Source organism: Geotrypetes seraphini, chromosome 8 (genome assembly GCF_902459505.1).
Source record: "Geotrypetes seraphini chromosome 8, aGeoSer1.1, whole genome shotgun sequence".
Lineage (NCBI taxonomy): Eukaryota > Metazoa > Chordata > Amphibia > Gymnophiona > Dermophiidae > Geotrypetes > Geotrypetes seraphini.
The window spans coordinates 78,469,641-78,484,556 of NC_047091.1; the positions used below are offsets into that span (position 1 = coordinate 78,469,641).

The 14,916-nt window shown below is 43.0% G+C and overlaps 2 protein-coding genes across 5 annotated transcripts in view; one reads left to right on the forward strand and one right to left on the reverse strand.

The window, feature by feature from the left end:
• MACROD1 (mono-ADP ribosylhydrolase 1) overlaps window positions 1-14,916 on the reverse strand; it is an 835,512-nt gene that overhangs the window by 668,007 nt on the left and 152,589 nt on the right. The window lies entirely within an intron of this gene.
• FLRT1 (fibronectin leucine rich transmembrane protein 1) overlaps window positions 1-14,916 on the forward strand; it is a 307,753-nt gene that overhangs the window by 282,925 nt on the left and 9,912 nt on the right. The window contains exon 3 of one of the 3 annotated variants that reach the window (XM_033956594.1): window positions 13,924-14,083. The exons of 1 other annotated variant lie outside the window; for it this stretch is intronic. The gene's annotated coding sequence lies outside the window, so the exon portion shown is untranslated. Of the gene's footprint in view, window positions 1-8,783; window positions 8,912-13,923; window positions 14,084-14,916 lie in introns of those variants that run through there. One more of the 3 variants, XM_033956596.1, reaches the window with a different exon arrangement.

Sequence of the window (14,916 nt, forward strand, 5' to 3'; positions counted from 1 at the left end):
TATGAATGATAAAGAATTCTTGAAGATAGAATTTAGAAAATCAAGTATAGAAACTGCTAAGATCTTCAAACGTAATGATGTCATAGAGGACTCTCAATAAACGCATATAAATACAAGCTGCCAGCAACTTACCCTAAGTAAGATCGGGTGTAGATGTGCAGGTGATAACACAAATGGTAAGCACTTTAAAAGTATAATTATCTATGTATAATACACTTGAGCAAGGCAAATGTAGTGGGAATACGAGTATATTCTTTATTTTTTATACTAGGGAACTGCCTTGAAAAAGCCAAAACATGTCAGTAGATGTCCCCAGCCGACAAAGTTGAAGTAGAAGCTGAAGCCATAAAAAGATAAGTGCTTCAGTGGAAATTGTTTAAAGATGTTAAATTTTGTATCTAACTTATTACTATATATTTAAAACACAAAATAACGTAAACAACAAGAAAAAAGTAAAAAGCTTAATGATCTCATGATGATTTAGCAGCTCTTCAGACCACAGAATTTCTCCGAATATCCTTAAAGCATATGCACGGAAGTGGGTAATATTGCATATATTGAGTATCAATGGTTTGACATATCGTTGCAATATAAAACGTGAAAGCCAGACAACTCTAGCTCCCTTTTTTTGTAATCACTACAATAATGGCTGTGACAGCAGCCCATCAGTGTTTAACGCAAATTTTTAAGAATCTAGCCCTCAGTGTGCAAGGTGACATAACAAAGCAATGGCTGCATCTAGGGAGGGAAAGAAGAACCTGCCCGCAACCCCAAGGTCTCAAAAGTAGCATCAGAGCGAATCGCCACATTTACCCAGTAAAACTGGATAAAGATATGAAGAGAGGACCAAATAGCCACCCTGCAAATTTCATCTGGATGAATCATGCGAGACTCTGTCCATCAAGCAGCAACACTTCTAGTCCAGTGGGCCTTAAGGGAAATCGGCGGCTGTTTGTTATGGGCAATGTAAGTCAAAGATATGGCCTTACAAATCCAACAGGTAATCGAGTTCTTAGACGCCAGCCTACCATGTTGAGATAGAGAAATCAGGACAATGAGGTGATTAGAAAGATGAAAATCATTAGTCCTCTCCATATAATGGAGCAAGACTCTCTTGATGTCCAAGTTGCGTAAAACCTGATCCTTTTGCTCCAAGCGTATGAAATGAAATGCAGGTAAATTAATTTCCTGGTTGACCTGGAAAGCAGAAACCACCTTTGATAGAAAGGAAGGTATAGTACAGAGAACTACTCCTATGTCCATAAGTCAGAGAAAGGGTTCTCTGCATGAAAGAGATTGAAGCTCAGAATTACGCCATGCTGAGAAAATGGCGACCAGAAAGACAGTCTTGATCATCAGGTCCAGAAGAGTAGCATCCTTTAGTGGCTCAAATGGGGCTTCCGCAAGAGCCTGAAGAATGATGTTAAGATTCCACAAAGGGAAAAGATGATGCAAGGGAGGCCACAAATGAAGCGCCCCCCTCAGACACCGGTGACATCTGGATAAGCAGTAAGCGAACTAGAACCCCTGATTGTCCAGAAGTATGAAAGTCCTGCTATCTGAACCTTAAAGTTAAACCCTTATCCAAGCCTGCCTGAAGAAAAGCCAGGACAACCTAAATGGGAGCTCACTCAGGCTCCATGCAGTCCTTAGCACACCACTATTGGAAAGCCTTAGCATAAGAAGCCATAATAGAGGGTTTCTTGGATTCCAAAAGCGTCAAGATGATTACATCTGAATAACCGCAGCTCATCAAGGCCATGCCGTAAGACCAAAGTGCTGTGGGCTCTCCATGGACACCGGACTCTGGCTAAGAAGGTTGTGATGAAGAGATAGTTTGTGCTTCCTGTCCTGCTAAAGGCAAATGAGATCCGCATACTATGGACAATGAGAATGGTCTGTCTTGTGCAGAGTGTTCCATCTGATTGTGCAGATCTGGGATCAGCCCCAGATGGACTTGATGGCTTCAGCATAGAACTCTAGAGTCAGGCACTTCTTCAGTCAAAGAACAGAGCATGGAAGCTTAGGGCTGGACACCTTGGTTCAGCACTGGCCAGCTTAAGAGCTCCTTTATGTGTTCCCTCCATGGCCTCTGGTTGGTCGGGTCATCCGTCGGATAGCAACGCATCCGATTTGAGGAAGCCCCCCCTAACTTCTGGCATCATTGGGACTTTTTACCATGATCCTGTCTCCCCGGCACTCCGCGCTGAACACTGGCTCCCAATTAGCCAGCGCTGTGCTTTCAAGGCCCTAACAATAGCCCACAAAAGAATTTATACCACTGCCCCCTCCTACATACAATCCAAGCTTCCCATCTACACACCCACCCGCACCCTCCGCTCAAAATCGGAAATACGCCTATGCATTCCCCCTGGAAGGTCCCTCCTCTCAGAAACTGCCCGCAAACGATCCTACAGCCACTTCATTCCACATCTCTGGAACCAACTCCCCCCACAACTCAGACAACAGAAATCATTATTGACATTCCGTAAAATGATAAAGACCCTCCTCTTCAACTAAAAGTCACCCTCAGCCCACTCCCCCTTAAACCCCCCCTCTCTCTTCCCTCCCCTGTCCAACTTCTCCCTAAATTTCAGTACAGTCCTCTCTTAGTCTGTACTCTGATAAACTGTACCGAAACTCAACTAACAGTACTAAACTAAACTACTCATACCAAACTAAACGACTGATACTAAACTAAACTACATATACTTAAACTCTTCTCTTAATTTACTGTATACTCCCTGTATTTAACTACTTCGCAGTCCTGTATGTCCAAACATTTAACCTATAGAACATGTTATTTGTCTAATTACTCTCCATTGTGTATGTTATCTGTAGACCGTTCTGAGCTACTGGGAGAACGGGATAAAAATCTAAATAAATAAATAAATAAAATAAATAAATTTTAGGAGCAGTAGTTGCCTGGGATCCGGATGCCTGAGAATGTCTGGAATTGGAAATGTTGTAATGAGGACACTATCTCTGAGAATATTTTTGGGTGGAAGAGCCTGAGGATCCCTGGTCCCCTCCCAAAGTCCTGCGAGACTTGTTCACAGGGAGAGACTTAGGGCGGCAATCAGCAGCACTAGCCATGAGATTATCTAGGCCTTTCCCAAAAAGAAACTGACCCTTGAAAAGAAGTCTGCTTAAAGTAGCCTTGGAGGCAGCGATCCCAGCCCAAGGACGGATCCAAAGGTTCAGGCACGCAGACACCATGTAAGCTGCAACCTTACTAAGAAATCGTATGATAGCATGAAGGCCATCCCTCACATCCACACTGTCCATCACTAGCTGGGGAGAGGCATCCACTTCCGTAATGCGCAATCTTGTGTAACAGGCATGCGCCACAAGGGAAGCTGCCTCCGCTGCCTAGATACCTGAAGAAGCCACTTCAAAAAGCTTTTTCAATATAATGTCCCATCCTACGATCCTGGAAGTCATTAAGCACTGCTCCTCCATCGCCAGGGAGGGCCGCACACCTGGTAACCTAGGCCATGGCGGAATCCACCTTAGGTTGCTCAAAAAACTGCTGAAAATCAGGAGTCAGCAGATTAAATTTAGACATAGCCTTAGAGAGCCAGAAAGAGCTTTTTGGGGTATATCATTGTTCCGTAATCAGGCCAAGAAGCTGCGGATGGGATGGTAAAAGGGAGGACGGCACATTAGAACGGTCCATGAATGAACACTGTGACGTGGAAGGTGGAGATTCCAATAAGTTCTTTTACAACCTCAGCAATAAAATGGTGGACAGAGACATTCTTAAAAAGTCCACACTGTTGGAAAGCTTTCCAGGAAGTATATCAGCAGGATCTAAAATAGAAAGTGTGTCAGGAGACAGAAGAGGCATAATATCCGTATGGCAACTAATGCAATCGAGCTCTGTCATAACCGGATGACAGGGCTCCTGAACAGGGATCTCTGCGACTGGTACAATTGGCTTGGAAGAAACCAACGTGCCCGCTGGCTGCATCAAATGAGCTGGGTCTGAAGAATACATTTTCCAGAGGACCTGAATAAAGTCCGGGGAAAATTCATATCCCTGAGGTGCCCACATGATGCCAAAGGAGTCCCTAGACTCAGAAGACAGGCGTTTACAAAAATCTGCCTTTATAGATTGCAATTGATTCAAAATACTGCTGTGAAATTGATTTTTGGGAAACGTAAATTTGACCATGTGGCTCCATTGCTCCAGAGTCTTCATTGGCTCCCGGTTTATTTTAGAGTTCAATTTAAATGTGCTTGTGTTGCTTTCAAGATCCTATAAGGTATCTTTACTCCTCTTATTCCTTTATCTTGGAATGTTTACAGATTCTCTTTTGCAAGAGGCATCCAACAACTTAAGTTATCCCTTCCTTCCAGAAAAGGGATTAAAGTAGTCAAGATTTTTAGTCAATCTTTGATTTTTAAGTTTTCTAAACTTTGGAATGATCTTCAGTTTCTTTTAAGGAGTTCTGGTTCGTTTAAATTTTTTCATATATCTTTAAAAACCACTTTATTTGCTAAACACTTTGAAAATTAATTTTCTTGAAATTTTGCCATTATTTCTTACGGTTTTTACTTGTTAAGTTAACTATTGTAAACCGGGTCGAGCTTTCTTAGAATGATGACTCGGTATATAAAGCCAAGCCTTAGATTAGATTAGGTGCCAGACTCGAGAACAGCCTCTGGGCAAGACTTTTTTCTGAAACACGGACCCAGGCCGGCTCTCCAGACCTAGAGAACCTGGAGGAGGCAAAGCCCAAAGCTCCTGCCCCCAGAATGCTGTGGAATGCGGTACACGGTTGCTGATCTGGCACAATTCATGCACACATTCGACAGATTAGAGGCTGAGTCCCTCCCAAACAATTTTTAACAAAATTGAGCGGTTTTGAGGCAGAAATTAAACTTTGAAAAAAAGATCAATAAAATCCAATAAAATAAACTTTGAAAAAAAGATCAATAAAAATCCAAAATGGCAAAAATAAAAAATAGCAATTTGAGGTCTGGGGAGGTGGGAGACCTGAACCTTACCCTTAGAAACTCTGAAAAATGAAAGACCGCCCCAAAGCTCCTATAAGAAATAATGGCGGTGTACTTAACAGTCTGTGAAGTGCATGTCTGTCAGCTCTGTTACATTACAGCTGAATGGAAAAAAAGGATTTTCTGCCTCAGAAACTGCTACAAATGACCAGATTTGAAGATCTTTGGACTGCCAGTTGGACGGACTCCAACTGTAACCTCCACCCCCACAAAACCACTCCACATGACCAGGGACAGGAAGCACAGCCTGCGCCCTGAAACCTGGAGGGACTTTTACTCAAGAAGCACACAGGCCGCGCTTAAACCCTTGACAAGGTCAGAAGGCAAGCGAGCTCCCAGGGGAATGGACCCCAAGTCTGTGCAGGCTCCACAGGTCCACCCAAATCTCTCTGTGAAGCAGAAATCCGGCTCAGTGGGACTGCGTCCTTTCCTCTGACAGAGGACTAATGCAAAGAACTCTCATGGTACTCAAGCCACCAAAAAAGATGAACTTTAAGTGAAAAAAATAAGATAAAGATGCAGAGCAGAGCAGAAGACTTCTGCATGGATTGCTTGCAGAAATTGAAACTGTAGGGGGCTCTAACCCTCTCTCAAAGGTAGGAGGAGCATGTGCTCAGAAAAGTGTTTGAATTTCTAAAACTCCTGGCTCGTGGGAAGGGATTGAACACCTAGTATACTGAATCTGGAAGGGATGTAACAGAACTTAAATTAATCATTTAAAAAATGTTTTAATTGGTTTTTAATAGTGTTTTCAATTACCATGCCAATTAAGCTAATTAACAGATTCTGAATTCCACTTGAAACTCGGCTAAGCACTGCCAATCTAGGCGCCTTTTATAGAATCAGGGCCAATATGCTTATCACAGTTGAATGAATTTCTTTCATCTTTCTCTGAGCTTAAAAAAATTACACTTAAAATCAGGAGCATATTTGGGTTATGCCTATGGGCTGTATGCCCCTTTGTCGCATTAGCAAAGGATCATCCCAAGAGCTGAGGAGAGCATTAAACAATCAGCTGTAGAAGCAGGAGCTCTTGAATAATCAGTGGCTGCTTCTGGATGGCTCCACAAATCCAGGAGAAAGCAATAAGCTATCTCTGAGAGACAGCTATCTATAGGGACTTTCACAAGAGAAGGAATAATGCTGCTGTGGGTTTAATCCAGTAGTCTCAAACTCGTGGCCCATGGACCACATGCGGCTCGCCAGGTACTATTTTGAGGCCCTCGGTATTATAAAGAATGATTCTTTATGGAAAACTTGTGCCTTAAGTGTCCGGCGGTCGCTGTAACCTCACGCAAGTGCTTTCCTGCATCTGTACGCGATTGTGAGGTGGAGTGGAGTGGACAATCGCGTACAGATGCAGGAAAGCGTGAGGTTACAGCAGTGAGGTAGGCAATGTTCCAGAACGTAAAGTAACCATTGGAGGCAGTGCAGCTTGTGCATGTGTGTCCGGTGCTAGAGGAGGTGATAGCTGAAGGCGGTTGTGGTTGCGACCGCCAGACACTTAAGGCACAAGTTTTCCATAAAGAATCATTCTTTATAATAAGGTTAAGGTTTTATTATAGAGGATAAGACAAAGAGAAATAAAGAGCTAGTATTGAAACTTATAGGTCATTACCCTTAATTACATACTCTAAACACTACATTATCTCCTTTGTAGGGGTTTGCGAATATTAATAGTATTGTCCGTAAATCACTGGAGTGGGCACTGAGAGCAAGAGTTGTCTGTAAGGTCAATTGGGGCATTAGAAAAGCAAGATCTAAGCAGCACGAGCTATAATGCATCTCACATTAGTGTGCACACACTAAAATTTGGGGTGAATAAAAAGAAGGAACCTCTTTCAAAGTATGTATTATGGTACTATTTTATTTATTTTTGACATTTCTATACCATCTAGTTCCTAGGTGGTTTACAGTATCACATACATAATGCCTAAAAACAATACAATAAAAAGACAAATCATCAACATTTAAGTTCACAGTTAATCCTCAATCAGGTACTAGCTGCTGCCCTTCCATTGCAGAAGATTTCACAGGCAATATGTAAAAGCCAATCATGCAGTTTTCCTTGGCACTTTCTTATTGTGGCTGGTGACTGTTAGGCAGGAAACACAGCTTCTGTTGAAGGTTGGAAAGATCGCTGCTAAGGCATTATGCAGGCTACATTTTTGGGGCAGTTATCTTGAGAACCACCTGTCAACTATACTCAATTTTGGTACAAAATTCCCTCTGCTATCATTTCTGGAGGACAGCAACCCCCATTGCAGTAACCTACTTACAATTTGCATGAGTTACCCCAACACTTTTACCACAAACAGCCTAGTGTCTAGAATATGATCTTGGGTATCCCTCCTTAATCAACCTGAAAGCAAGGGCAAAAATGGGTAGCATACTGCAACATAGTGAAGCAGCCGGGTTGGTGTGATGCTGTGGCCTAAGACACTGAAAACTTCTAATGTTCAGTACTTCAGCACTGGCACGGAAGTAGCATATATTTTACATTTAACCCACAGACATAAGTTATGAGAAACCTTCTTTATGCTCAGATAGGTCTCTTCTAGTCCTTTGATTTCCAGTAAAATGGCATGTACATTATATAGAGTAGAATCCAAACATCTACCCCTTTCTCAGTATTGCTTCCCTAGGCACAGGAAGGTAATCCAGACATTTAACAATGATCTGCCAATAGCTGTCTCTTCCTCTCCTCTTTATGCAGAGGCCAGTCCTGGGAATAAATGGTAATATCCTTTCACAGACACACACTAATTCATAATGATACTAGGGGTTGGGTGTAGAATCAGTTTTTACTGCCCTACCTTCACCTACTTGGAGAAAATGCTTGACTATTTAGAGGACATTAAATTTCTATTCTCCATTAACAACAAATGGGAAACCTAAACATTTTTCATTCCATGGAAAGTCTTCCAATAACGCACTGCAGCCGACTGTATTGTGCATTTTGTCCAGCTTTTGCTGGCTAAATGTATCCAGCTTGTCCTGGGGGTGTGAGAAGTGTATGGGAAAAGTATTGCACAAAATATAGGACGTTTTAAAAGTGTTTTGTCTTTTTCCTCTTCAGCTTTTCTTTTAAGGGCAAAGCTTTGTATAATGTAGGTGGGGACCTGAGATTTGAACTCATGGTGTTCTTTCTCTGTACTGAGGACTCCAGCACTGAGCCCTAACAGACAGTAGAAGATCACCATCTTTGCCTCTTGCCTAGACCCATAATGTACCCAGCAGACATGGGTTTCAGGATAAAGTAAACTGAGCAACTGTGCCAAAGACATCATATTGCAGGAAATAAAGAAATATTTTTCTTTCCACAATGAAGACATTTTACCTGCAGTTTCTTGTGGCCTCTGTGACCCCATGATTAAAGTGAAACACATGTAGGGAGGAGAGAATTTCCCATGAGTCTCCATGGGATGCCCCAATCCCAGGCAAATCACATACTTATAAACATCTGCAAAAACACTGGGCTTAGGCAGGGGGTAGAGATTGTTGTTGACAATTCCAGTATGTGCCTCTTCCCACCCACCTATCCCCCCCTTAGCTGAGGCCCACCTTCTTCTCCCAGCATCCTCCCCTTATACAGCCCTTACAAAACGTTCCTACTGAGGGGCACTGGGGCTTGTCATTTCTTCTCCTCCCTTGCCTGGCCAGAGCCTTGCCTTGTAACTGAAGGTTTCTCAGCTGCAGAATGGCACTGGGCTGATGAAATAAACCTCATACCACACTGAGCTGCCAAGCTCACGTTTCTGTTTTTTATATATACTTTTTTTTTAATGGAAGATATGGGACAAAAAGAGAGAGATTTGTTGTGATTATTTGCAAACCAAGGAGGGCCAGTGGACATGCAGAGGATTGTGACTAGCAGCCTGCAATGTACGTAAGTACAAACAAATCTGACAAGTTCTGCAGAGAGGACTTCTGCTTTTTTTGTCACAGGTTGGAGGGGGTTAGAGTTGCAATTACAGTCACATCTACCCTGGCCATGGTTAGGACAGACAGTAGAACTGAAAAGTCAGATTATAGTTGCATGGCACATAGGACTTAGGTAGTCCCAATGATTTTAAGCCTTGACCCTTCCTTAGTTTGCTGTGTTGTTTGCATGAAATTTATACAGGGCTTCAGAAATTGCATCATAAGACTGTCTAAAAAGGAAGAAAGCTGCAGCTAGGCAAAATTCTGAAATCTTTCCTATTCATAATACAGTACATACGTATTTTAAAATCATTTTTGCCTAGCTACTTATGGAACATCTGAAAATACTTGATATATTTAAATGGTTTTTTATTCTCCAGGCCACTAATATCACATTGCTGAGAATATGACAGTACAGACAGCAATGGCAATAGCTTTCCTTTATCACTTTAACAACTGCCAAACCAGAACATAAGAACATAAGAATTGCCATCTCCGGATCAGACCCATGGTCCATCGAGTCCGGCGATCCGCACACGCGGAGGCCCAGTCAGGTATACACCTGATTGTTCTAATCACCCATATCCCTCTATGCCTCTCATAAGGAGATGTGCATCTAATTTGCCTTTGAATCCTAGCACAGTGGATTCCTTAATAACCTCCTGTGGAAGAGCATTCCATGCGTCCACCACTCGCTGCGTAAAGCAGAACTTCCTGACATTTGTCCTGGACTTGTCACCCCTTAGCTTCAAACCATGTCCTCTTGTCCGTGTCACATTGGACAATGTAAATAATTTGTTTTTCTGCTCTATTTTATCGATGTCTTTCAGTATTTTGAAGAGAGAGAATCACACAAGCCCACCTAGAATGCACACAATCACACTCCATCATATAACTGCATAAAACAAACATTTACAACAACTATGTATGTCTTCACTAATTGTGTTTGGTGTTTAAGATGTGCAGGGTTTTTTTTGCTGAACACAGAGATCTAGCTATGTAGAACTGGGTTTAAAGCAGTAGTTACTTAGGGGCCGATTCTGAAGGGACATGATAGAAACCTTCAAAATCCTAAAGGGCATAGAGAAAGTGAATAAGAACAGATTCTTCAAACTGTGGGGAGCCACAAGCACTAGGGGTCACTCGGAGAAATTGAAAGGGGACAGGTTTAGAACAAATGCTAAGAAGTTCTTTTTTACCCAGAGGGTGGTGGACACATGGAACAAGATTCCGGAGGAGGTGATAAGCCAGAACTCTGTACAGGGGTTCAAGGAAGGTTTGGATAGGTTCCTGGAGGATAAGGGGATAGAGGGATACAGATAGAACTTGAGGTAGGTTATAGAAGTGGTCAGTAACCACTTCACAGGTCACGGACCTGATGGGCCGCCGCGGGAGCGGACCCCTGGGCAGGATGGACCTCTGGTCTGACCAGTGGAGGCAACTTCTTATGTTCTTCTTATGTTCTTATGTTCTATAAATGGATGTCCTGATTGTAGGTGACTGTAGGCGTCCTACTACCGTCTGGCAGCCAATTGGGATGCACATTTTTAGGAAAAAAAACTCTCCCGGGCAGGACACCTACACTATAGGCATTTGTCAGGGGTCTAGTAAGATGGGTAGGGGCACCTAAGCTCACCAAATGCTGGGCATGGGCATGGTTTTGCTCAGAAGTGGCCTTAGGCGAGTTTAAGCAGCCTTAGGTTTCTCCATAGAGCTACAACAAATGCCTGAAATGTAGGCCAGCAAAATGCTGGCCTACATTTCAAAAGTTAAAGGTAAACATGGACAGCTGAGCTGATTGTGGCAAGGGAATCCCCGATCAGCAGAGTCGGCATGACTCCATGAACCGCGATCAGCTGAACCAGCTGCGGCAACACCAACCCCTGAATTCAGCAGGAGGGGTGCCCACTCCCTCCTGCCGCCAACCCCCCCCAAGTATCAATACCCCACTCATGCGAAGAGTGACGGAGGGATGCCCACTCCCTCCTGCCGCTGGCTCCCCCAAAGCACTGACATCTCCCCAAGCGAAGAGTGGCAGGAGAGATGCCCACTCCCTCTTGCCACCAGCCCTCCTGAACCCCTGACAACCCTCCAAACGAAGACTGGCTGAAGGGATGTTCTCTCCCTCTTGCTGCCAGCCTTCTCAAACACCCAACACCCCCAAGTGAAGAGTGGCAGGAGGGATGCCCACTTCTTCCTGCCACTGACCTCCTGAATCCCTGACCTGCCCCCGTACATTTTTGAAGTAAGGCTGGCCGAAAAGATGCCTACACTCTCTGGACCTATGTTTCCACTATGGCAGGGACAAAGTAACCAAGGAGTCAGAAAAATTTTTAGCTGAAGAAAAGAACTGACTCTGTGTATTAACACACCTCAAGAGCAGAAACTGCTATGCAAAAATTTGCTCAGAGAAATGTAACTCTAAAGAGGGAGAGGAAACCCCCTCTTGGACGAAAGAGTTTTATCTTCCAATCATTGCTTAATAAATGCAAAAGCAATTCCCACTCAAGGGTGCGAGTAAGTAAAAAACTGAACTGAATAAAGCTCTTAATGGTAATGTATGCTTTCAAAAACTTCCAAAAACTTTCAAACAACTTCAATTCTTGCATTTAGGTTGACACTGGACACTTTACAATCATGAGGTTGAAAAATGAAGATTTTGTGTTACTTCACAATATGGCAGTGGAGGGATTGCATTACTGATACTGAAGTGGCACCATAATTTGAATATACAGGACATCCTGCGTGCTTGTATGTGGTGAGCGTGTTGTCGGGGCAGCGGCTGACATAGGAGAGGAAAGAGGTGAAGTCACGCATGCTCATTCAGGATGGCGGCCGGTTTAGATGGGAGCCGGGAGAGCACTGACGGATGGCAGAGGCATCGCCAAAGCTGGAGGGCAGCCGCATGGGGACCCCGAGGCAAGGAAGGCACCTCTTTCGAATCGCTGTGTAGCACCCGCAGGCAGGTACTCACCCCTGGGCCACCATTGCTGAGTGCTCGTTTATCGGGGCAATGCTCGGTTTATGAGACAAAAGTTTGCTGAGTGTTTTGCTCGTCTTGCAAAACACTCGCAAACCGGTGCACTCATAAACCGAGGTACCACTGTATATTCAAATTATGGTGCCACTTCAGTATCAGTAATGCAATCCCTCCACTGCCATATTGTGAAGTAACACAAAATCTTGCAAATATGCTCTTCAAAAACTATGCAGTAAACAGAACCTATGGACAGCAGATCTGCAACATTTCCAGTTGGGGCTGGTGGCAGCAGCTATCATTAGGGTAGTGCAGGGATAGGCAATTCCAGTCCTCGAGAGCCGGAGCCAGGTCAGGTTTTCAGGATATCCACAATAAATTTGCATGAAATAGATTTGCATCTCAAGGAGGCAGTGCATGCAAACCCATCTCATACATATTCATTGTGGATATCCTGAAAACCTGACCTGACTCCGGCTCTCGAGGACCAGAATTGCCTACCCTTGGGGAAGTGGGAAAGCAGAAAGAGGGGCCAGTTATGAGGGGTACTTGACTTTCTGGGTTTTTGGTCTCTCCAGCTTGGAGAAACAGAGGGTTGTTAAGGAAAGCACATTTTTGGTGACACTTTCCACCTCTTGGAGACAGAGGACCACAAGAGGACATCCGCTCAAACTCAGGGGAGGGAAGTTTCGTGGAGACGCCAGGAAGTACTTCTTCACGGAGAGAGTGATCGAGCATTGGAACAAGCTTCCAGTGCAGGTGGTCGAGGCACGCAGCATCCCAGACTTCAAGAACAAATGGGATACCCATGTGGGATCCCTACGAGGTCATGCCAAGGGATAGGGTCACTAGGACTTGAATGAGCGGGTCAGTAGAGTGACAGTATAATTACAATTATATTTTAAGGGGTCAGAAGACTTAAGAGGGTGGGTAAATAGTGTGGGCAGACTTGATGGGCTATATAGCCTTTATCTGCCGTCATCTTTCTATGTTTCTATGTTTCTATGATTAGTAGAGTTTATGTGTTAGTGAAAGTGTTCTGTGGGAGACACATTAATGTATTCCAACACACTGGTTGAGAACCACTGATCTAATCTAATGTGGCTTACAGCAACATTAAGCAACAGATTCTATATAGGGCGTCGATATTGGCTGCCAATTGCATGTCAATCACGCAATGGACCCTATAGAGAACCACATCTCCACGAAAGGTAGGTGCTGGAATTTAGGCCAGGGTTTTCCAGGCCTATATTTCTGGCACTTATCTTTGTTGTGAATTGCATCTATGTAGGTGCTTTATAGCACCTAATGCCACTTCTGTGTTAGCTATGCTCATAGTAGCTTTAAGTGCCATGAAGTGCTTTCGTAGGTGCAATTATAGCGCCTTTTATTTAGGCACCAATAGGTGCTCTCATTGTATCATTTTAAATGGCATTTCTTGATTAACTTTGGCACCAGTAGGGTGCCTACCAGCGCCTAAGTTTCAGCGCTGTTTCTAGAATATCCCCCTAAATGCATAATCAAATATACTATATAATTTTAGTACATTCAAAATACATAACAAAATTATAATTAAATTCTGCAACAGGTTTGGCTCCTGCAAAGCTATCAAGTTACTCATTTCTAAGGGATGTTTAGGCTTGTATTGGATTTCTGATAACCCCACCTTGTTACATTCTGATTAACTACAGCACTGATTTCAATGGGGAAAATCAAGCACTACAAATACATAGGGATGTAAATTGAAAATTCAGATGGGTCAAAAATTGTCCCTTCTGGAACTATATAACTTGGTAGCTCTCCTTATATCACCTCTACTCAGTCTGTTCCATTGCCTATCACTCTTCTCAGTGAAAATATTTCTTCACATCTCTTCTCAGTTTCCCTGCCTTCAGATTCATATGATCCTCCCTTATCCATGACCTTTTCATTCTACAATACCTGCTTCCTTCTTAAGCCTGCTAGATATTTACATGTTTCTATCATATTTCTCTTTTCAGTTTTTCTAGACAGCGTGCATAGGGCATAGTGCAGTCCATGCATCATTTTGGTGATCTTCCTTTGAATGCTCTATAACTTGATAAATGAGCTGTTGTAGATGAGGTCTCCAGAACGGAACACTGAACTCAAGCTGGAGTCTCACCAGAGACTTGTAGAGAGGTAATATTACTTCCCCCTTTCTACTAGTGATACTTTGCTTTTATACTCAGATATATTATTAACTTTTCAAAATGATTTATCACATTGACTGGCTTCCTATGGTTATCAAAGATGATGACCCCATCAAGTCTCTTTCTTGTTTGGTGACTAACAGGTTTTTCATCTTCAAATTAGCATCTGGCCCTTCAGCACAGTATGTGCGTGATCAGGTAGCAAGTTATTGATCCTTATCATCATGCGATGAGGAAGGTGAGATGTAGAGCTCAAGCCTATTCAGTGGTTATTCCCAAGTAGTGGACTCAACTTCTAGAGCAGCTAAGGTTAGAGCAAGATTCCAGAATTTTTCAGAGGAAATTAAAAACCTAGCTCTTCCATGGATTTTTGGGTACCATAGACTTGTGTTCGAGTCCTAGCGACTTGATGAATTACAGATCTAAAGAGAACTCAGTTTTGTGCTAGTCCAGTAAAGTTCTCCAGGGACATCCCCATGGTTATCCACCTATCTGATTGCAGGTCACCTTCTTCGCCTGGTTCCTTTGATCTTCCCAAACATGATGTCCTTCTCTAATGGACGTGAGATAGAATTTATCTGTTGTTGATTTATATTATTTTTTCACTCTTTGGTTAACGGAGGTCATTGGGAGAGGAAGGGTGTAGGTATCAGGTGTCTTCTTAGGAGTTTTTAACTTAGATTTAAGAACAATAAAATATAACCAACTAAAAACTATCATGATATACACTGTTTTGAACAGTTTGAAAAATCAGAAAGCAGGATAAGTGTTTAAGTAAACTGTGTTCAAATTAAAGCATAGCTGTAATACCTCAGACAACAG